Raw genomic sequence first — 25,800 nt, 5'->3', positions numbered from 1 at the left:
TTTTTCCCCTAGACATTGTACCTTCTGTTTCAGTTTTCCTACTTTTAAACATACACACACACACACACACACACACACACACACACACACACACACAAGCTAATTCTGTTCAGACTTTAATGTGCCCAGCTCCAAAGATAAATTTTGACTGACCTGACTTTATCATGACAATTCCTTTTCCCTTTGCCAAATACTCTTTCCCAGTCTCCTTTGCAAGTAGGAACAGCTCATTTCTGGTCAATGAGACATAACGTATATCTAATGGACTTTTGGAACTAATTTTTTTCACTTATAAAAGTCCTTTTCTCACATTCTCCCTTTTTTACTGCCTCAAGATATTACTGGAAATACAGACCCTAAAGCTGTGCCAGCCATCTTACCTAACCCCAAGGCTAACAACACAAGGAAGATGAATCAATCCACTCATGATGGTGAATGCACTGAAGTCTTTAATACTCACATTGAGCCACTGACTGTTGGCCAAAACTTCTGCTAAATAATACATACATGTGTCATTATCATCTAAGCTATGATTATGCAAATAGGTATTATTCTTAGCTCAATCTATTCCTACTTCAACCGCAATCATGTATGTTTTCCCTCTGGTAGAGGACGCAGACTAAAGCAATGTATAGTTAAATAATTAGTAAGATTAAAGTGTACATAGTTATTTCTGAGCTATCTAGCTGACAGGTTATTAGTGCAAAGGCAAATGAAAAAAATAGATATAGAAATCCTACTGGAAAAAGGCTTGCAGTTGAATGTAAGAGATTTTATCGATGTTGAGCTATGAAATCTATCAAATATCCAGAAATACTAGAGTCCTAAAAGGAAGCAAGGTGTTAACAATAACTCTTACTAAGGGCTTTCTTTGCCAGAGCGCTGTTGTAAAAGCTTGATACCTATTATCTTGATTATTCTCCCAGCTCTAGAACAATCCCAATTTTATAGCTGAAGAAATGATACCTACACAGCCAAAGCTGCAGAAAACAAAGAAGCTGGTGTGTGAACCAGGCAATCTCATGTCAGGATTTATGGTTGAAAATACTACATTGCACTGCATTCTGTTAAATGGTTAAAATGCCCTTCTTATTTTTTAAAACTGAGAAAAAGCATTAACTTTTGAACAGAACTTGCAAACAAGTCCTCCAAAAGATGGTTAATTTTAGAAAGTTATAGGCACCAGAATAAATGGATAAGATCTTCTGGATTAAGTGGTACAGAGCAAGTCATTTGCCTTTTCACACACTTCATGAGGAAGCAATTAACTGCGAGAGAACTGAGTTAATGAATATAAACCATGTGTCATGGCCCTCCATGCTTTCATCTGGGAGAAGTCTGTATCCAGTTCCAAAATCCACTGCTAAACATAGTGGTTTCTGACTATAATCTCAACTACAATGGGAGGGGGAGATGAAACAATTGTGAGTGGGAGCCCACTTGGAGGAAGGGGAAATGAGTGAGTCCCTTTGCCAAAGACTAATCTTGGTGGAGTAATACAAGCCTATAATCCCAGCTAGACAGGAGGTAAAAGTAGAAGAATCTTAGTCCAAGGCCAGCCAGCCACAGGCAAAAAGCAGGAGACTACCTGAAAAATAACTAAAGGACCAGATGTGTGGCTAATATGGTAGAGGTCCTGTGTAGCATGCACAAAACTAAATTTGGCACTAAATGTCACAAACTGCCTATTACACAGCTTGTGGAACATAATTAGCATCGTACCTTATGAGAGTGGCACCATCAAAGAATTGTATGATGTAGGATGTTGTAATTCTAACATTTCCATTTGTGTGTGTGTGTGTGTGTGTATGCACTGCAAGTGAAACTCAGGGCCTGAGTGCCATCTTTTAGTTTTTTTCACTCAATGTTGACTCCCTACCACTTGTGCCGCAGTTTCACTTCCAGCTCTTCAGTGGTTAAATGGAGATAAGTGTCTCATAAATTTTGTTATACTGCCCAGGCTGGCTTCAGAGAACAAACCTTGGATGTCAGCCTCAAGAGCCAATGGTGCCCAGCTTTGTCCAGCTTCTTTTACCATATTCATGAGTGGTCTAACATTCTTGAAGTACTCAGCCAACGGACTTTGGGAGCAAGATGAAAACTGACCATATACATACAAACACCACACACATACACACACACACACACACACACACACACACAATGATTGTGGTAGTGTGTTTCCATTTCTTGATGGAAACTTGGCCTATGCACATGGCAAATGGTCTACAGGTCCTCTTTAACAACATTACCAGCCGGCACCCATGGCTCATAACTATAAGCCTAGCTTCTCAAGAGGCTGAGATCTGAGGATCACGTTTCATATCCAGCCCGGGCACTAAAGTCAGGAAGATTCTGATATCCAAATTAACCACCAAAAAAACAAAAGTGGTGCTGTGGCTCAAGTTGAAGAGCTAAAGGACAGGCTCCAGGCCAAGAGTTCAAGCCCCATTTCCAACTACAACAACAACAAAAGGACATTACCATCTTGATGGCACTAGCACCCTCCAAAGCAGAACCTGATCTAGAATAATCTACTAATTTAGAATGCCAAGATTATTCTCATTTCATAGCCAGTCAAAACAAGTTCAGAAAGCTTCTCAGAAATATGGCCACAGAGTAAAAAAAAAGGGGGGGGCTTTGGATCAATCTTGCAGCCAATAAACAGGGGATATCAAATGCCAAATATATTTTTTTCTTTTTTCATATATTTTTATTATAATTAATAGAAGGGTTACATTATATTCACCAGATAGAGGGAGCATTACTTTACATACATTGATATCCTTTCTCATGTCTTGGTCCCCATTTCCCTCCCCCCACCCCAGCCCCTCATCTTGTTTTCCCTTCCCTATCTGACTTCAAATAACCAAATACACATATATACAATATATCAGATAACAAGGTGAAATACTGTAACAATATGAGATAACCAAGGGACAGCAAAAGAGATGAGAGATAACATAGTACATTAAGAACAACAATCACGGGCCCGGGAGTTTGGCCTAGCGGTTAAAGTGCTTGCCTAGCATGCACAAAGACCCAGGTTCGATTCCTCGGTATCCCACATACACAACCAAGCCGGAAGTGGCAGAGACGAGACACAACCAAACCAGAAAAGTGGCAGAGACAAGACTGCGACGGCGACAGAGAGCGAAAGAAGCGAGCTGAGCTGAAGTGAACAGAGCCCAACCGAGTGGTGGCCGGAGCGAGCAGGACCGGAGCGTGCGGGAGCGAGCCGGGCCAGAGCGAGAAGGGGCCCGGAGCGAGCAGAGCCAGGAGCAAGCAAGAGCTGGCCGGGCCGGAGCGAGCGGGGCCAGAGCAAGCCAGGAGCAGGGCCGGGCCTGAGCGAGCGGGGCCAAGAGCAAGCTGGAGCGAGCCGGGCGGAAGTAAGCGGGGCCAGAACAAGCGGCCGGAGCAAGCGGGGCCTGAGCTGAAAAGGGGGGCCTAGCCGGGCCGGAGCGAGCGGGGTCAGAAAGAGAAAGGGGCCAAAAAAAAAAAAAAAAAGAACAACAATCACTCATTATATGGCTTTTGTTTCTATATTCTAGAGGTCCTTTCATTTAGCATCATACTATAGGACCTTATATATCAAGGTTTCTACTGATTATGACAAATGAGGGAAACCATTGAGCCTATGTTCCTTTGAGTCTGGCTTACTTCACTTAATATGATTTTTTCTAAGCCTTTCCATTTCCTTGCAAATGGGGAGATGTCGTTCTTTCTGACAGCAGCATAGAATTCCATTGTGTACAAATACCACATCTTGTTAATCCACTCATCAACTGAGGGACATCTGGGTTGGTTCCATATCTTTGCTATGGTAAATAGTGCTGCAATGAACATCTTTGTGCTAGTGGATTTAGTATGTCCTTGTTTCTGCATGTTTGGGTAAATGCCAAGTAGTGGAATTGCTGGGTCATAGGGGAGCTCTATGTTTAGTCTTTTGAGGAACTGCCATACTGCTTTCCATAGTGGTTGAACAAGTTTTCACTCCCACCAACAGTGTAGTAGTGATCCCTCCTGGCCACATCCCCTCCAGCATCTGTTATTAGATTTCTTGATCACGGCCATTCTAACTGGAGTGAGGTGGAATCTTAGAGTGGTTTTGATTTGCAAATGCCAAATATTTTATTACATGTTTATTGTTTAGCAGATGTTGTGCCAAGTACTTCATCATAATTATTTCATCCCATCATTCCTGCAGAATTTGCAGGCACGTTATACAGATGAAATCTTGAAGCTCAAAAAAGCTCACAAGATGTACCAAATACTGCCATCTCTGTCCTTTCTTCTATCTTAATAGAGCACCAATTTCGTCCAGGTACCTACCCTTGCTGTAAATATTAAGTGTGATCATTATCCCCAGAGATTCTCTAGGAGATCTTTTATTTTTGTTGAAGCTAAATTACAGTTATCTTGCTTCCTGTCACGATTGCTTTAGATATTGACATGCAAGCTTACCATGATCAATAGAATAAGATTTCCCCATGGAGCTTTATGGAAGGTATTACCTCTCCTACAAAAAGACATGGAAAGAAACCAGATCCTTTCCTCCTGGAAATTTTCATGCTGCATGTGATATTTACTGCTACTGCTGCCAGCTTTCTACCAACTTGAATATTAAACCAACTCCCTGAGAAGGATAGAACCAAGAGATAAAACCAGAGACCTGACAGACTATCTTTTACCCTTAGCATTTCTTGGTGAGTATCACAATAAATATTCTTTTGGGGGGGATGGTAGGGGGTCATGGGACTTGAACTCTGGGCCTGGGCACTGTCCCTGAGCTCTTCAGCTCAAAACTACCACCCTACTCCTTGAGCCACAGCATCACTTCCAATTTTCTGGTGATTAATTGGAGATAAGAGTCTCACAGACTTTTGTGCCCAGGCTGGCTGTGAAACATGTTCCTCAGATCTCAGCTTCCTGAGTAGCTAAGATTACAGGCATAAGCCACTGGTGTCCGGCTACAATAAATATTCTTATCCCTAACCTAAGATGGGTTTCCTATCCTACCAAATGTGCTGACAAAACAAGTTGTAGATCAGCCATTAGAAAGGCTGCTTCTTCTAGGGTGTGTGTGTGTGTGTGTGTGTGTGTGTGTGTGTGTGTGTGTGTGTGTACTGGGGCTTGAACTCAGGGCCTTGGCACTGTCACTTAGCATTTTTGTTCCAGATTATCTCTACCACTTGAGCCAAACTCCACTTTTGACATTTTGGAGGCTAATTGGACATAATAGTCTCACTGACTTTCCTCCCCAGGTTAGCTTTGCACCACAGTCCTCAGATTTCAGCCTCTTGAACAGCTAAGATTACAGGTGTGAGCAACCAGCACTTGTTAGAACGACTGTTTCTCAGGATCATCATCAACACTACCAATATCAAGGGCTGAAAAGACTTTTACAGTTTCAAATATACTTTCATTGTGTCTATCACCATTGTTTAAATGACCTTCTGTGATTTCTGATGCAAAAGATCTAGAACTTTTCCCTCTGTGGCTCTACACTTTTTTTTAGAGAGCTCATCTCTCTTTGCAGAGATTAATAGTAAATAAGCATAGTGAAGACACTCAAGTCATAAAACTTCTCTCACTTGAAATAATGTCAGGAAAAACTAAAATAGAGAGAGGGAAGGAATGGAGGAAGGGAAGAATCTATATTCTTAACTGTCATCAATATACCTCTGCCACATTAAGATGATTCCACTGCTTTACAGAGAAGGAAAAGAAGCTAACATTAATGGAGCCCTGTGTACAAACTTTGGTTATCTTCCATTATACTCATCATAATTCTAGAGTACAGCATAACTCTATTACTGTTCCTTTGAGCATGTGAAAGTCAGCTTAAATAATCATCTTTAGGGGACACAGCCAGTAAACTGTAGAGCTGAATCAGAAGCCATGTCCACCTGAGATTGGCCTCTGAAAGAGAAGTCATTCATAGATATTTTGAATTGTCGCATCATACTTCTCTAATTAAAACACAAATGTGCCATACTTTTTCAGTCTTGGGTCCAGTGTTGATGTAATGAGTTAAAGACGGTGCCTGGGCTCTTCCTGGCCAGACACTCTGCACAATGCTATAGAGAGGTGAAGGTATAATAAGAAATTAGATATGACTATTGTAAAAGATTTAATAATAGTCATGACTGTGGAGAAAAAAGTAATCTGAGTCATTTTCTACCTTAAAGAAAGTATGGGTCAGGAAATAGCTAAGGTTAAACCAAGTCTGGGCTTATCATAATTCAATACCAGGGGCAGCAAAAGAGGGGCAATAAAACTGAAATATGAGACAGACAAGAGATAAAGGGAGAAGAAAGAAAATGCTTAACTCCCAAGTTCCTCCAAAGGAATTTCAAACTGTCAAAAGTTTTATTCACCCTTTCATTCAGAGCTATTTATCTTGCTTATGCCATCTAGGCAGCTTCCTGCAGAAAAGCCATTTTCCCTCAGTCCTGACAGTGCAGACTACTTCCTCAACGGGGCTCAAATCAGTTCGTTTAACATCTGGCCCAAGTATCAACTATTTCCCTGAGAAACATTTTTATGAAGCATGAACTAGGGAAAAGTGACCACTTCCTTCTGGGACTGGAAGTAGCACTAAGAACAGGAAGGCATAGAAGAGCCATCCCCATGACAGTTACACAAACAAAAATTATTCTCAGGAAGTACTTTAAACCTATGAAGTAGAAACTTTGATCAAAAGCTAGTTGTCGTTCTATATTCTTTAGGACATTGTGAAAACATCCTTGAAATGATTGGCAGGCCCTGAGGAAGGGATTATTGGAAAGAAAAACAGGACAAAACTGGGTTATGTGACAGGCAGGCATGACACATGTTGCCAAGAAATCTACATTAAAGACACGTAAAAAATTATGTTATACCTCAGTATAATAAAGGCTGTGTATGACAAACCCACAGCTATATACTTAATTGTGAAAACCTAAAGCCACTCTCTCCACTCCTCTTTAACATAGTATTAGAATTCCTAGCCAGAGCAATAAGGCAAGAAGCAAGCATAAAGGGGATTCAAATAGGGAAAATGGAAGTGAAATTTTCCCTCATTGCAGATGACATGATTCTGTATTTAAAGAACCCTATAGGCTCCACTCCCAAGCTCCTTAAGCTGATTCAAAACTTTGGAAAGGTAGCAGGGTATGAAATTAACCCTCAAAAATCAACTGCCTTCCTCTATGCCAACAGTGAGAGAAATGAGGCAACAATCAGGAAAGCAACTCCTTTTGCAATAGCCTCAAAGAAAATAAAGTACCTAGGAATTATCTTAGCTAAGAATATAAAGGACCTTTTTAATGAAAACTTTAAAACCCTGAAAAAGGAAATTAAAGCAGAACTGAGGAAATGGAAAAACCTCCCATGCTCCTAGATTTGAAGAATCAACATCTTGAAAATGACAATCTTGCCAAGGGCTATCTACAAATTCAACGCAATACCCATCAATATCCCAATGGCATTCTTTAAAGAAATAGAAGAGGCAATCCAAAATTTCATATGGAATAATAAAAGACCCCATGTAGCAAAAACAATTCTTAGCAGAAAGAACACCACAGGAAGAATTTCAATACCAAACTTTAGACTTTATTACAGAGCTATAATAATCAAAACAGCTTGGTACAGGCCTGAATACCAATGGAATAGAACTGAGGACCCAGATATTAAACCACAGACCTATGGCCACCTAATCTTTGATACGGGAGCCAAAAAAAAAAAATAGACTGGAAGACAGCCTCTTCAACAAGTGGTGCTGGCAGAGCTGGTTAAGCACCTGCAGAAAACTAAAGTTGGATCCTTCTTTGTCACCCTGTACTAGAATTAACTCCAAATAGATCAAAGACTTGAAGGTAAAAGCTGACACACTGAAAACTTTACAAGAAGGAATAGGAGATACACCAGGCCTTCTTGGCACAGGTTGAAACTTTCTTAATAAGCACCAAGAAACATAACAAATCAGAAAAAGTCTGGATAAGTGGGACTGCATTAAAATGTAGAGCTTCTGTATGGCAAAGGACATAGCTAGCAAATTAATTAGGAAGCCTACAGAATGGGAGAAGATCTTCACTAACCATACAACAGACAAAGGCCTCATATCTAAAATATACCAACAGCTCACAAAATTGTATCACTCCAAAACTAATCTCCAAAGAAACAACCATCCTATTAAAAGATGGGCCAAAGACTTAAAGAGAGTCTTCTCTGAAGAAGAAATAAAAATGGCCTATAGACACATGAAGAAATGCTCAACATCTCTGGTCATAAAAGAAATGCAAATCAAAACAACTCTAAGTTTCCACCTCACTCCAGTTAGAATGGCCAGGATCAAGAAATCTAACAACAACAGATGCTGGAGGGGATGTGGCCAGGAGGGATCACTACTACACTGTTGGTGGGAGTGAAAACTCGTTCAACCACTATGGAAAACAGTATGGCAGTTCCTCAAAAGACTAAACATAGAGCTCCCCTATGACCCAGCAATTCCACTACTTGGCATTTACCCAACCATCCAGAAACAAGGGCATACTAAATCCACTAGCACAATGATGTTCATTGCAGCACTGTTTACCATAGCAAAGATATGGAACCAACCCAGATGCCCCTCAGTTGATGCGTGGATCAACAAGATGTGGTATTCATACACAATGGAATTCTATGCTGCTGTCAGAAAGAATGACATCACCCCATTTGTAAGGCAATGGAAAGAATTAGAAAAAATCATACTAAGTTAAATAAGCCAGACTCAAAGGAACATAGGCCCAATAGTCTCCCTCACTTGTCATAATCAGTAGAAACCTTGGGCTCTCCTAGCAGAGATTTACAATAGAACAAAATCTAGAGATATTAGGCCAAACAGTATGACACTAAATGTAAGTACCTCCAGGAGAAGGAAACAAAAGTCATATAATGAGTGACTGTTGTCCTTAATGTACTATGTTATCTCTCATCTCTTTTGCCATTCCTTGGTTATCTCATATTGTTACAATATTTCACCTTGTTATCTGATATATTTTATATGTGCTTAATTGGTTATTTGAAATTGGATAGGGAAGGGGAAAACCAGGATAAGTGGGGGGAGAGTGGGAAGGAAATGGGGACCATGTCATGAGAAAGGATGTCAATGTTTGTGAAGAAGTGCACCTTCTATCTGGTGGATATAATGTAACCCTTCTATTAATTACAATTAAATAAAAAATTATGTGATAGCATAGAGTGCAATATGAATTTATTAAGTGTATAAACATATTCAATCTATTATTAAACCAAGTTGCATATTTGCATTCATATACCAGACCAATTTTGAAAAGTTTCTCTAGTGCTAGTAGTCAATGAATCCCTGAATCCACTACAACCAGGCCCCCTCTGCAACCTTCACAGGATTGTCATGTCTGTGTTTATTATGCCTTGAGGAATTAAACTTTGTTAAGCAAGGATATTGTGATTCTCACATTCCTAACAAGCTTGTGAGAAAATTTCAGAATCAAAGGTCCAAGTTTCCCCAAGGTGTAATGAATGATATATTTGGATTTTAGTAAGAAAACAAAAGTCATTGATAATTTTTCTAAATAAAATATTTCCCCCTTCTCAGAAAGTTTTTGTAATATTCAGTAATTCAGAGCTGAGGCCTGGCTCCCTCAGCTCTGAATTACCAAATATTACAAATATTTAGTAGAGGATACTAAATTATCAAGGGGGAAAAAGCTGATATCAAAAGCATACTACTAATACTTGAGCAGGCTTGTTTAAATTCTGATGCTCAAAAGTTCCTGTTTCAAATAAACTAAAACTTTAGTTAGCCAATGGTTTTTGATGTCCTACCCCTGAAGTTTTCGCTTAAGTTCTGCTGTTAGGACAAAAATCTGACAACTGCATAAATACTTCTGTCTTAATGTTCTCTTTGTTTTGGAAATTAGTTGTACTTCTTAAGACTATTTTATTAGACAGCTGGACATTTTGTTATTAAGTAAATGTGGTCTGTAAGTTCTTTGTGCAGAATGTTAAAGTTTTATGTTTAAATGCATTACTGATCCATAATTAATTTAACAAAAAAATACATCTTGTTAACCATAAAAAGGATTACCTTTACAATGAATTTTTTAAAAAAAGAAACAGTGATATCTTCACTTTAAAAAAAAAAGAAAGACAAAAAAGAGGCAGTCTAGCCCAAGCTAACTTACCAGTGTTGGAAGAATCTGTTTTCTCCAATGTATTATCAGGAAGACCTAAGGTTCAGGAAACCTTAGGTCTAAGAAAATACAAAGATCCTTTATACTTCATACTAGTTGCAAAGTATTTTTGGACCTAGTATCAGTTCATACTGCATTGTTCTTTTTCAGTCCTCCTCCCCCCAGTCTCCTACATAATCCTGTTATTCCAATTATGATAGGCATATATGTAATAAGTCCATGAATCTGTACATACTTTAGGTCCAGCATCCATAGATGAACAAACACATGTGATATTTAGTTTTCTGAGCATGACTCAAGTGTTATGACTTAACATGACAATCTCTAGGTTCTATTCATTTTCTGCAAAAAATGTGATTTCATTTTGCTTTATGACTCTGAAATATTCCTTACTATATATGCGCCATATTTTCTTTATCCACAATTTAAAATATAATAGTGATTCTCATGGTAAGTAGTTGACCAACAGGAACTAGGGAGGTGGAGAAAGAAAAAGGGGATTAAGATATAGTCAGAATACTATGTGAAACCCTTTGGTGTAATAAAATAAAGTAAGGACAAGAAAGTAAAAAAGGCTCTGTTGCTGGGTGATGTTGACTTACCTCTATAATCCTAGCTACTGAGAAGGCTGAGTGAGATATGAGAATAGTGGTTCAAAGCCAGCTGGGGCATGAAAAATCCAGGAGACACTTATCTCCCATTAACTACCTGAAAACTGGAAGTGGCACTGTAGCTTAAGTCATAGAACGCTAGTGTTGAGCTAAAAAGTGCAGGGACAGTGCCCAGGCCCAGAGTTCAAGCCCCACAACTGGGGAAAAAAAAATAAAAAGGCTCTGTTGAGGGTGGGTGATATCAGAAAATTTAGGGAAAGAAAATGATAAGGGTGAATGAGAATTAATATGGTCAAAGACATGAAAATAGAACAAAGCAATTTGCTGAAAGAAGAGGATGGAGAAAAGTGACAAAGGAGTAGGTTTGATCAGGATACATAGGATGCACTTGTAAAATAGTGTCACAAGGAAACTTTCCCTTTCCTTAATATAGGCACATTAAAAATCTAAACAAATAAAAGAAAACATAATTTCACTAAAGCATTTCTGAGACTTACATTTGTTTATATGTATCACAGATTTCCAAAAATGGTGGTATAGTATACAACATTTTTCAAACAAATTTTATTTGGAAATTCAGTTTAACAGCAAGAACTTTCCATATGAGTTTCCTGATCCAAAGAGAATATTGCAACATTGAAAGGTGCACATAAGTGCAGATATAATAGACATCTTTGCTGACCAAAAAAAAAAAAAGCAAAGGAACATGGAATTTCTCTAATGTTTGCTGATGTGTCACAAAGGAAATAGTATAATATTTGAACAGAAGATAATTTAACTGAGAGAACATCTTCAAAGACTTTTATTATAATTTGAAATTATCTGAGATTGACTCAAAGATAGAGAAAATTGCAACCCTTAGTACAAATGAAGATTGGGCTTTACTTTGAAAAACTCACTAAACCCAGGACTTCTTTACGGAGATTCTGAGGCCTGCATTCTAAGAATCAGAAATAGCTTGTCACAGTGCTCTTTTTCTGGAGATGGAAAAAATATTATACCATAAGGTACCACTTTCGTCGTCCAAATGTAAAAGTTCTCTTCCAAATAGAGGTTATAAAGTCATAAAACACAGTCACCAAGATGAAGGGCCAGCTTCTGTGGTTTGAATGCACATTCCCCAATGTTCAAATGTGAGAAACTCAGTCCTTAACTTCCTACGTTGATCATATTTGGAGGGAAGTAACTGACGTTGGGTGAAGTACTGTGGTTCGGATCTGAAAGGCTTCCGCAAATGCTCATGTCTTGAAGACTTGGTCCCCAGTGCAAAAGTACTCAGAGATGAGGGGCTTGAGGAGAGTGGTTCTATCATAGCTTCACAAATAGATTAGTCCACTGGTGGGCTCATAATTTTGTGGGATACTGGGAAGTGGCAGAGACCTAGTTGAAGGGAATGGGACCTGTGGGCATTCCTTTGGGGGTTATATATTAGACCTGGCTCCTGATACTCCAGCTGAGATCACCATGAGGTGAGCAGCCTGTTCTACCACTCACTCTCACTGCTGTGATAATCCGCCACTTTACAGGCCTAAAAGCAACGGGGCCAAACTAAGTCTAGCTTTCTTCTTCTCTCTCTTTTCCTAAAATTATCTCCAAGGAGTTGTCCAGAGGGGATTCAGTTCAACATGTGAGTTTATGAGCACAATTATGTGGATCTGCATCACTCCTTCCATCATCCTTCACTCTAGCTCCCAATTCCACCTATCCCCTCAAACTTCCTAGTTCTGCCTTTATATATATATACCCAGGATATCAAGACTGCATTCATCCACCTTTCCTCTCTCTGCTGGGTCTTTCCTCCCTCCCCAAGTCTTCTTTCCCTTAAGTTGGTTTTCTCAAGTGTTATGTTACATTAAGGGAAAACTGAATGACATGTGAGATGATGAGGGTGGGATGAGTGGCATAAGAAAAGGAAGAGACCCATTTCCACACGTCCCTTCTCACTACACAAAGCCTCTGCCAAGTTATGATGGGAAGAGAAAGGCCCTCATCAGATGGCTGAGCAATCATCTGGATTCCCCAGTCTCCACCACTGTGAGCCAAGTAAATATCTATTGTTGACCAATTACTCATGGCGAGGTGTTCTGTTATTTCTACAGAAAATAGACTGAGGTGCCAAAAATGTGGCAATTTGGTACCATTATTACAGAAAACAACTGTGCATTCAGATAGTCACAATCATTTAGAAAAAAGAACCCTATCAAACAACCCAAATACATGCATACCGTTCCTACAAATGGTATATATATACACACATACATATATATATCCTTTAATTACCTCTTTTTTGTATTAATGGTGTATATACTTACATATATATATACACTATTAATGCCAAATTATGTATATGTGATATAAACCTTTGCATATATATATATATACCATAATACTAAAAAAAACTTAAATTTTTTCTTCAAACCCAACCAGGATCGAGTCAGGAAACAGAGATAAAAACCTTTTATACTCCAAATGACATATTATATAATTCTTCAACTGTAATCCCCTTGGGAAAGTGGATCTGTTCAAACTTAGCTTCTTTCGAGTATTTCTTTGCTCCACTATATCCAAATCTCTGTAAAAGGATGGAAGCTCTGGCTGTCTTTGCCAAAGAAGTTTGGTGTAGTTGAGCACTTTGTTCATGAAACAAAGGTAACTGTGTAATGCTTGTGGACGCTCAGGCTTTGGGAGCATCACATGATTGCATGATTTCATCACTGTTATACTTGAGCCAAGAAATAGTCAAGAAATAAGTCAGTATCACCTCAGGTTGCTGCCCTGTGAACCTCGGATAGCAAAGATGTATCAGTCTCTTTATGCTTCATTCTTCAAACACAACTAGTGACTGACATTAATTTCTGCCCCTTGGAAAGAAATATTACATTTCATTTCTGTTTCAAAAGCATTTCCTCCTCTCTGGAGACTTTCCTCCATCTAGTCTAAAAGCAGCAAAAAGTTAGAGTCTTGTGGTTATAACAGTCATCACCATTTCTACAGGTCTGGGTCTCCAAATCTATAACTTTTACCCTTCTAAGACACACTTAATGCTCTATAACTCATATACAATATAATTGTTTGTAGTAATGGCTATCATAATGCCTAGCACATCGCTATATGTGTGTTACTTCCATATATATATATACATACATATATATATGTGTGTGTGTGTGTATATATGTAATTATGTGCTAGATATATATATATACATATGTCTGTGTACATGTGTGTATATTCTGTATATATGCAGAATGCAGAATTATACCATAATGGAAGTTTTTGCCAAGGCTGACAAAATAACATTTCATCCATTTTTTTTCTTTTTCTCGTTACTAATCATGGCACCGAAATGAAAGGATCTCCAGGATATAGAAACAAAAGCCACATACTGAGTGATTGTTGCCTTTAATGTATTATGTTATCTCTCATCTCTTTTGCTGTCTCTTGGTTATCTCAAATTGTTAAAGTATTTTACCTTGTTATCAGATATATTGTATATATGGTTATTTGGTTGTTATCTGATGTATTGTATATATGCTTATTTGGTTATTTGAAATCAGGTAGGGAAGGGGGAAAAGAAGATGAGGGGTGGGGGTGGGGAGGGAAACGGGGACCAAGACATGAGAAAAAGTATCAATGTTTGTGAAGTAATGTACCTTCTAACTGATGAATATAATGTAACCCTTCTATTAATTACAATTAAAAAACATATGAAAAAAGAATAAATAATAATGGCATCGCACCAAGCACTAGGATAGCAGTAAATAAATAGACTCTACCAGCCTGCAGTTTTCAAAAAACCAAAACAGGCTAATATAAAGAAAAGACAGTGGTGGGAGTGTTAATTACCAAATTGTGCACTTTGATCAGCATGATATATATATATATATTGAAGTATCACACTGTGCCTCACAAATGATGTACCATTATTACCTGTTAATCAAATAGAACATAAATGAATGAATGAGCCAGGAGAATAAAAATGAGCAATGTTCCAAGCAGATATGAATGTATGCAAATGCTATGCTACTATATTAAACTGTGGTACACATTCTGTAAACAGGAATCACACTGCAATGTGACTGATCCAGTGATATCACCCTAGGGCATAAATTCAAAGGAATGCAAGGCAAGGTACAAAGAGCTATTTTCATACCTATTTTCATTGCATGATTATTTCATTGTAGCCAAGCTATGGAAACAAGACAGATGTCCTAAAATTGATGAATGGATCAAAAAAATTATGGCATATATCAGCAATGGATTATTATTCAGCCACAAAGAAAAAATGAAATTATTTCATCTCTAGGGAAAATGATAAAACTGTAGATCATCATGTTAAGCAAAGTAAGCAAAAATCACATTTCTTTCATTTGTGAATACTAGACCTAAAACACACACACGCACACACACACACACATGCGTGCTCATGTTTGTGATTATAGAACTGTTTGAAAAGATTAGAATGGAGGAGGAAAGAAAAGATTGAAATACATTTGCATCTATTAATCAAAATGGCAAAAGGAAAATCACTGAGAACTGGTGAATAATAGAGGGGAGAGGGGGGAATGTAAGGATCGATCAGACTACAGTACAGTATATACTACCCATGAAACTCCTTCATATAAGTGACATATATTAAAAACATATATAAAACAAAAAGGTATAAAATATATTCTGTCCAAGGTGAAGATCCTGTTTGGAAGGAGAAGAGCAGACAGAGAGGATGAAGGAATGTGGAGGTAAATGTGGTCAGAACGCTTTATGTACCTTTATAGAAATAGAACAATGAAGCTTGTAGAAACTGGTTTGAGAAAGGAGAAAGGGGAATGAGTGAGACTCATAGATGGAAGTCTGCTCAAGATATATTGCCCACGTATATGGACATGTCAAAATGTAAATTTTACAGCTAATTTTGATACTAATTCTTTAAATGTAGAGAAAATATTAAAGAAGAAATATTATAGATAGCCAATAGATACAGATAGACAGAAGATAGATAATATGTAGGTAGGTAAGAAGGTAGGTAGATAGGTAGACAGACAGACAGACAGATAGCAGACAGAAAGCAGACATGGTACTATACCTGAGCCAGAGAATAAGGGCAAGTTTACAAGTAAACAAGTTATTATAGATGCTTAAGGCCATGTTACAGCCCTAAGTCTTCTTCCTAAGGATAAAAAAGTCTATTGTGCCGAGTGGGCGCAGTGGCTCACGCCTGTAACCCTAGCTACTCAGGAGGCTGAGATCTGAGGATCAAAGTTCAAAGCCAGCCCCGGCACAAAAGTACCTGAGACTCTTTTCTCCAATTATCCTCTAGAAAATGGGAAGTGGGGCTTGGCTCAAGGGTAGGGTGGTAGCCTTGAGCTGAAGAGCTTAGAGACAGTGCCCAGGCCAAGTTCAAGTCTCATGACCTACAAAAAAAAAATCCACTGAACACTTTTAAATAGGAGAGAAAATATAATATTACATGCAAATGTTAAATTTTCTTTGAGACATTGTGAAAAACTTGACCATATAAAGGCATATGTAAAGTTACATATTACATAAGCTACATAGTTATGAAGTTATATATTCCATATAGTAAGTCTATTATATATTACATAAGACATTATATAAAGTTTCCACATTCAGCAAGATGCTGGTAGCCATTGGCCACCTGTAAACCTAGTTACTCAGAAGGCTAAGATCAGGAAGATTAAAGTTAGACCTGTGCAAAAAAATTCAAGAGAATCCATATCTCCAAAATAACCAGAAAAAAAAGGGACTGGAGGCATAGTTTGAGTGCTAGAACATAGCAAAGCAAGCCCAATAAACGGCTCTGAGTTTAAACTCCCATGCTGATTTTGAAAAACCGGTTACTAAATTTGAGGTTCGAGAGGAGTTCTACAAGTTCTGTGTCATCTCTCACATGCTCCTAGAAAGTCCACTGGGTGATCTCAGGGGTATGGGGAAAATCTCCTTGCCCCAAAAATCTCCTGATCAGTAGTATCTATAATGGTACTAAACACAAAATGACCTTTTATCCTATAATTCAAAAAAAAAAGTTTCCAACTCAAACATGCCTGGTTTGATAAAACTGGTTTGATAAAGGGAAACAAAATGGAGATGTGCTTCACAATGGAACTAAACAAGGTGAATAAAATACACTCTAGTCTTTCTAAAGGAGGATACTGTTTGAGCTTTCCATAGAGTCCATTCTACTTTAGGTATTTCATTTAGGTATTTCATTTGTAACCACTTACCAAACCACCCAGTGGGTTTTCTGGTGGATGAGTACAGTTCTTTAGAAAGACTAAGCCAAAGCCTAACAAAATAAGTACCAGGAAATGGGTATTTGCAAGGGGGGAGGTGGGGCCAAGGGGAAAGGGATAGAAGAATGGAGCCGAGAAAGAAGTAGATGCAGGCAAGAATTCATTTACCACACCACTGATAAAAGTAAGGGAAGGAGTAGGTTGGAGTTGGGTGAAGACGTTGAAGGGATGACAATATCAAAATACATTCAGTATTACATACATAAACTGCTTTGTTAGATGACAAAATAAATCAATGTATAACTTAAAAATAAAGAACAGCTGGAGAAGAGTGGGTTGGGTAAGGAAGGTGAAAGGGGAAACATTGATCAACACACCGTATTCATAAACCGCTTTGTTGAATGACTGCTCCTTTATACAGCTTCTTGAAAATAATTTTTTAAATATTCAAAAGGATAATAAAAATAATAAAATCTGTGTTCATACAAAAAAATGTTCTCGGCTACTCTCCAGTTTATCCAAGATCTCCCCTGATGCCTTTTGCCATCTTTTCTCTGTCTTAGAAGAGACTTGCAGAAACAGTGGTCCAAGAACCAAAATGACCTTAACTGCCAAAACCTCATCTCATCAAAGATTTGGAATATGCTTTCTCTGATCCTGTTTCCATTTGTTTCCTTTTGTGAGTTAAGATGCTTTTCAATTCTTCTGAAATTGCATTGTTCTAAACACAATAAAACACAGTTCTACATGGAAGGAAAGTTAATAAGCCAAGTTTCGTGAAAGTTAATTACCATTTTTTTCTTTTAGCTTTAGAACCTTTCTAGTGCATTTATAAAAAAAAAACTTAGAAAGCCCTCTAAAGTTTAATTAAATAAATTACTTTATTTTTTTACCAGTTACTATACCCACACTCAAAAAATAATAATTTCTGTTTTGTAGACTGAATTCTACTGGTCTGTTCACAATTATCTATGGAATGCCACTGAAAGTCTCCCATAAGTCTTAAACCACAAAACCATTCTCAGTTCAGGATGATCTATTTGATATAGGCCCAATTAAATCTGGAATTTGTTTTAAATGAGCTACAGGCACTACAGGCAATTGATCACTTGGTCTTGTGACAGTTCAGCAAGTGCTTCCAGCATCAGACTCAGGCTGCTTCAGTACCATGGATAGAGACTGAAGCGCGCCTTGGGTTGTATTTACCTATCATTAACTATCTTGGGCTCCACCATAAATTCAAAAACCCACTGCTAAAAGTGTACAAGTAATTGTGTCTATGCGTGGGTATCTACGAATCAAGAAAGCAACTAACTTGTCTTTTTCAATAACAAAGGCTGTTAAAACAGTGGTCTTACTGGCTTCTACCTGTTAAAATATTTGTGAAGAATGGTAGTGAAATACCTATGTTAGAATCATTAACACAGTATATAAAAAACATCCCTTCAAAAAAATAGATAAAGGAAGCAGGGCGCAGTGGCTCACGCCTATAATCCTAGCTACTCAGGAGGCTGAGATCTGAGGATCAAGGTTCAAAGCCAGCCTCGGAAAGACCTCTAAAAGGATTGGAGATATCACAAATGACCAAAGAGATTTGATTTATGTACCAACTATTATATGCACCTCCTAATACTTACATTAAGGCAAAGACTGTAAAACGGCTTCAAGGGATAAGGTAGAATTTCTCTTCCAAATTATTAGATTTTTCAAACCAAGAGAGTTGCCAAAGAAAAACAACTTGTATAATTTCTGGATTTCCAAATTTTGAACATGAGACTGTGAAACTAGGTTCATTGAGCCCAGGGTATTATATATATATATATATATATATATTATATATATATGTATATGTTAAAATTTAACCCTTCCAATAAGCTCTGGGGAACATTTTATTCTTTCTATTTTATAGATGGACAAATGTAGGCCCAAGGAAATTAACTAACATGACTAAGGTCACACATCAGTTACAGGGCTAAAGAGAATTAAAGGAAGTCTCTCTCTCTCCCTCAACCTCAGGTATGTTCCATACTAAACCACCTCCCCTCCTCCAAGGAGTCCCACCATGATTTTATTTGGGGCTACATTCCACTCAGGCTTATAGATTAGAGAAAAGAAGTGTAATATTATTGTCATAAGCCACAATCAAACTAACTGAGATTTCTCAACCTCCCCTGAATGCTCGTGGCAGGGAATGAAATTCCCCTTTTTTCCATTCCAAAATGAGAAAGAAGCTCAAATCCCTAACAAAATGACACCTTGATACCTGTACTAAAAATCAGTTTTCTTTCTGATTTCAGTTTTTCATGAATATTAGCCTGCTGTCATCAATTGATGATGATCATAAAATTCCACTCTGCTGCTGGCAGGAAATGAATTAGTAACATTTCCTGGAATAGATCCAGTTTTTACTCCCCTCCCCCCAAAAATATTTTTTAAAGATGATTTCAAGTTTCAAATTGTTCCTACTGTTTTGAGAGTGTTTAAGAATCTGGTAGAAAAAGTCTTGCGAGCTGGATGCCGGTGACTCACACCTGGAATCCTAGCTACTTGGGAGGCTGAGATCTGATGGTAATGGTTCAAAACCCAGGCAGAGAAGTCTGTAAGACCCCTTTTTTGGCCACTCCTAGAGCTTGGACTCAGGTTCTGAGCACTGTCTTTGGGTTTTCTCAAGGCTAGCGGTCTACCACTTGACCCATAGCACCACTTCTGGCTTTTTCTGTGTATGTGGTACCCAGGAATTGAACCCAGGGCTTCATGCATGTTAAGCGAGCACTCTACAGCTAGGCCATGCTCCCAGCCTGTAAAACTCGTATCTCCAAATAATCACAGAAAGAGCCAAAAGTAGAGCTGTGGCTCAATTGGTAGAACGCTTGCCTAGAGCAAAAAGAGCTCAGGGACAGTGCCCAAGTCCTGAGTTCAACCCCATGAACAGAAAAACATTTTTAAAAGCTTCAAAACTAAGCAATCCTCATGAGCAGAAATAGAGTTGAGGAACTACAAAGGAAATAGGAGGAGGAAGTGACCTGGGACTTACCTCAGCCAAATGATATGCAAGTGATTTAACAATATGCAAATGATTGTGATATCATAGCCATCAAGCCAGACATGACTTTACAGATCTCTAGACTTTTTTTTTAAGAAGTCAGTTTATCATGCATAAATATCAATTGACTTGCACCACTGGCTTATCTAGTCATGTAACTTTTTTCTTTCTTTTTTTGCTATTATATTATTCTATTTAATTCCAATCAGAGCATTGTGTATATTTATGGAAAAGTGTAAGATAGAAACTTAATTCATCAGTAAAGGGATTTTTTATTTTTTATTGTTGTTAAGTAGTAAGTTTGTGAGAGCTCGTAACATTTTCTATCATGACAGAGATAGTATCTTCAAAATTATTGGTCAAGAGAACTTCCATACTTATAAGCAATGTTAAACATATATGGAACTGAGCCAGGCACCAATGCCTCACACCTATAATCTTAGGTACTCAGAATACTGAGATCTAAGGATCATAGTTCAAAGCCAGCCTGGACAAGAAAGTCTGTGAGATTCTTATCTCCAATTAATCACCAAAAGATACAGAAGTGGAGCTATAGAAGAATGCTAACCTTTTGCAAGAAAGCTCAGGGACAATGCCCAGACTGAGTTCAAGCCTCAGGACAAGCACACGTGCACACACACACACACACACACACACACACACACACACACTCAGCTACTTATTAAAGTACTTATCTAATGTTCCAAAATTTTATGTATTGAATGTGTATTACCCTTATAGTTCGAAAATAATCAGATTTGTTAACTGGGGGGGCAGAGCTGCCTTTACCATCTAGGGCTAACTTATGTTTTATACCCACGAATTGGGCATCCAGAGGTCAAGGAAAATGATCAAACCAATATGTGAAAGAAAATTCTGTCAGAGAAAAAAGCATGAGCTAGCACTGTCCCTCTAAATCTGTCATTACTGTGAGCTGCAGTGCACTCATAGTTCCTCATCAGAATATGTACTGGCAGGATTGTATTCTTAAAACTCCAGCCTCCGGCTTAATACAAAGCATGTGTTCAGAAAATAGCTGTTGTGTTTACTATTTACATGTAACTTCTTGATGCTTTCTTTAATCCCTGATTCAAATTAGCTTTTACAAAGATTAGTAAGGCTGATATTTTATTCAGTTTTCAACCTTTGGCTTTGTGTTTCTGAACACATTAAACTTCCAACTCTTCTCCTGTGGAGAGGACCATCTGTCGATTTGGAGTCAACTAAATTGAAACTTCCTGTATCCAGGTGAAATTCAGGATGTCTACTCAGGAGGAATCCAGACACAGGAAAGCCCCATCTGGTGCTTGGGAATAACTTGGCAATGGAATCACATAAGGAGGAAAAGATCTGAAGATGAGAGGAGTGTCAAATTCAGCTGCAGGAGACACCCATTCAAGGGACAGGGGCAGGAATTAAGTGGCAATGGTGGTGATGATGATGACAGTGATGACAAAGAGGATGATAAGAAACTGAATTACACAGAAATTAACTTGAACTGGCCAGGTTCATGTAAGAAGGGACATTTAAATCCAAATTTTAGAAGATAGTACTATCTCCAGAGCTCTTCCTCCTAACCCCAAAGCAATGATACAAACACCCGAACACCATTCCTCTCTCTCTCTCTCTCTCTCTCTCTCTCTCTCTCTCTCTCTCTCTCTCTCTCTCTCTCACACACACACACACACACACACACATACACACACACAAACACACACACACACACACACACACACACACACACACACACACAATGGAAAGGTTTCCGGGTGCAGTGGCTCACACCTGCAATCCTAGCTACTCAGGAGGCTGAGATCTGATGATCGAGGTTCAAAGCTAGCCCCAAGCACTAAAGTCAGTGTGACTCTTATCTCCAATTAATCACTAGAAAACGAAGTGGTGCTGAGGCTCAAGTGGTAGAGAGGTAACCTTGAGCTGAAGAGCTCAGGGACAGTGCCCAGACCCAGAGTTCAAACAAACCAATTCCATTAAAATGAGTTAAGGAAAGTGCCTTCTAAATGTAAGGTAGCCCAGCAAAGCCCTCTTTATCACTATGATACTAATGTGCCAAGATTGTCCCATGTTCTGGGAATGACCCCTGCCCCTCCCCCCCCCACCCCGCCTTGTCAGGGCCCATGTACTAGGAATCAAAAACACATATTCCTGGAACTAGCCCGGATTTGAACCCCAGGTGGCAACAGCCCAATGCTCAGTGGTTAGACACCTGAGCTCTGAACAATCCTGAAGCGACCAGTGGTTTGAAGTTACCAAACAACCAATCCGGTAATTATAACTATGGAATTCCCCTATAAAAGCTGTGTAAAACCTTTGTTCGGGGCCTCTTAGCGTTGCCCGCTATGGGCACACGGAGGTCCAAGTTTAAACTCGTAATAAACCACCCTTGCTTCTTTGCTTTGACTTCGGCCTCTGGTGGTTCTTTCAGGGTCCTACGAATTCAGGTACAATAATGGTCAGTCATTTTGGCAAATTTATTATACAGTAATCTTGATTTTTATCTTTGGACCATTACAACCTTACACTTTAATTAAACAGAATGAGAGGAGCAAGATGACTTTTTCTAAACTACAGACAAGGGATCTAAGTCTGTGTGCGTATAATCACACAAGCGCACAAGATCAGAATGGTGATCTGCATTCTGAAGACAGGAGAAAGAGAGAGATTTCCTTTGTGGATTCATAACAGTGTTTAAAAAGAAATGTACTCATTACCTCGCCCCCCATCACCGTTCATCACCTTTACAAAATTTTTTTTAATCAAACAGGACCTATGTTTCTATTATGTGAATGAGAAGGAGTCTCCTCTGGGGATTGCAGCCATATAGTGACTAACATCAGTGGTATCTGGGTAAATTAGAAAAGAACATGTACTTGTCCAGATTGAACTGAACAAGTGAGCCATGCAGAGTGCAGTTTGCTTTTCACTTGCATCCTTGATTAGGTGCCCCTAGATAAAGTAACAATCTGTGTAGCAGATGTGGTGACCTCTGTCTAGGACATCTAGCTATTGTGGAGGTTAGAGTCAACCTTAGTGGCAAAGCCACTAAGGACGTTCCAGCAATGGGTGTTGATGGAGAGATCTTGAGCACGACAGAGGATGCAGAAATCGGCCATCCCTCAACATTTCCCCTTGATGTCAGACACATGGATTACCTGTGGTTCCGAAGAAAATGATGACGATCCAAAAGTGTGGCTACCACATTGCAAAGCCTAGAGGCCAGTCCAACCTACATAGACCTGTCTAGTTATGCTTCTAACCTGAGTCACATTGACATTCACTTATGGAGACCTGAGATCACTGTTGAGCTCACAGGGAGCCACATATACTCTAGGCCAAGCACAAATTCCAAGGCCTAAGGAGACACTGACAGAGTCAGTGTTACAGAGTCTTTGATAATACTGATAAAAAGCAATTGGAAATTAGGAAATGGGCTCTCTCGTGCACACACTCTTTTTTTTCATATATTTTTATTGTAATTAATAGAAGGGTTACATGATATTTGCCAGATAGATGGTGCATTAATTCCCATACATTGATTCTTTTCTGCCCTCCCTCTATTTCTCCCTTTATAAGTCATCACTGAAAAACTCTTTCCTGAGTTAGACTTGCCCATCATCAACGTGAGCTATAATCACCATGGCCCAAGATTCCTAAAACTTATCTCCCTAATTATCATCTGGAATGTATTATCAACATTTATGTCTTTAAATGGAATATTTTCTTCTTCCCAATACTTACACAGTTTGTAGAGTTGATTCACTCAGCTATCTTGGACAGCTCTCTTCTGTACTTCCTTCTTAATTTTACTCAGTGTTAGCGATACTTCCCCTGATGAACATGTTTAGAACTAACCCTACCTCCACCTCTCCCATTTTCTGCTTTATGCTTTCCAATAGCATGTTTCAGTGTACATCTGACACATGTGCTTTATTGTACTTTTATATTTATTTTCTTACTCACCCCCTTTTATCTTTAATTTAAATCCTAGAATTACCAACCTTTTAATGTATTTTCTCTATGCTTATAGACTAAGAGCTAGACATTACCCAGTAAATAAAACTACCCATGAAATATTTGCTTTTGTTTTGTTTTTAACCTACTTTGTATTATCTTTGTGTGTTTGCACTCTCATTTATGAGCACAATGCATCCTAAGCAGTGTCACTCACCTTTTCATAATTCTCCTCACATTATTCAACAAACAATGAATAAGTGAATGTATATTCCATTTCATGTAAATTGGTCTGTGGTTAGTTTTTAGTATTTACCTTATTCACGCTTTATTATCTCAAAATAGTTGTACAAAGGGGTTTCAGTTCAATATGCCAACTTAAAAGTAGGTTATGAGAGGCCAGTAGTGTAACCTAGTGGTAGAGTGCTTGTCTAGCATACACGAAGCCTTGGGTTTGATTCTTTGGTACCACATACACAGAAAAACCCGGAAGTGGTCCTGTGGCTCCAGTGGTAGAGCACTAGCCTTGAGAAAGCCCAACGACAGTGCCCAGACCCTGAGTTCAAGCTCCAGGGTTGACAAAAAAAAAAAGCATGACATGAGGGCTATTTTTGTTTTTGTTTTTTTTAGTTTGATACAGAAGACCAGGAAAGATAAGAAACTAAGTATCTGAGAGAAACAATGTTGGGGGAAAAAATAGCATCAAGTGCCAGTGACTCACACGTATAATCCTAACTACTCAGGAGGCTGAGATCTGAGGATTGCAGTTCAAAGCCAGCCTAGGCAGGAAAGTCCCCATAACTTTTATCTCCAATTAACCACTCAAATACAAAAAGTAGAGCAGTGGGTCAAAGTGAGAGAGCACTAGCTTTGAACAAAAGAGCTCAGAGACAGTGCCTAGGCCTAGAGATCAAGCCAACACCTATAACTGACCAAAAAAATGTGAAAAAGAACCTGAAAAATTAACTAGAAAAGTGCTAGTCATCTTTTGGTGAGAATCTTTTCAACATTACAAGTCATTTTAAAAATATTACAGTTCTGCCTGAGATAAAGAAAGGTATATTTAAGTCATGCATATCTAATTTGTCTTAAGTACACTCAGTGTATATATTTAATGTATACATATTTCTGTGTATATTCCTATCATGTTCCATTTAATTAAACTTTAATTCACTTTTAAAAGTTTTACAGTTCTCACAATTTATGGAAAGAACATCCATAACACTCAGTTGTCACCCCACCAACTGTGGGTCTAATGACTGTATTTCCACCCTAGTTCTTTAAGCGGTAAATATATTGTCTCCTCATCACATCCATAGTCCTATGTGTACCTTTCAATGTGTCCCTATTCATTTAAGCAGGCATTTTTCTTTTCTCTAGTTTTCTGTCTTCCCTTAGGCCCTGAACTCAAGCCAAAGCAACCCATTCAGGCCTAGACCTCTGACAGTTCTACCAAACACAAATATCAGAACCTGAGAGCCAAATGGGGTCTGTCTATCCTACTGATGAACTGTTCAGAGAATCTATAAGAAGCCAAAAGATACTTGAAGCCAAGATGCTCTTTTCAGCAAAGCTGTCACTGGTTTTGAAATTGTTAAGTCCAAATTCCAATATGAGAGTCATGAATGTTTGTCATGATCTTATATATCATTTTTTGCCACTTCTGGGGCTTGAACTGAGGACCTGAGTACTGTCCTTATCCTCAAGGCTATTGCTCTGCCACTTGAGCCATA

The sequence above is a fragment of the Megascapheus bottae genome, chromosome 16 (genome assembly GCF_031878675.1).
Source record: "Megascapheus bottae isolate mThoBot1 chromosome 16, mThoBot2.hap1, whole genome shotgun sequence".
NCBI classification, from domain to species: domain Eukaryota; kingdom Metazoa; phylum Chordata; class Mammalia; order Rodentia; family Geomyidae; genus Megascapheus; species Megascapheus bottae.
The sequence above is the reverse complement of the archived record's forward strand: the minus strand, read 5'-3'. Positions refer to the sequence as shown.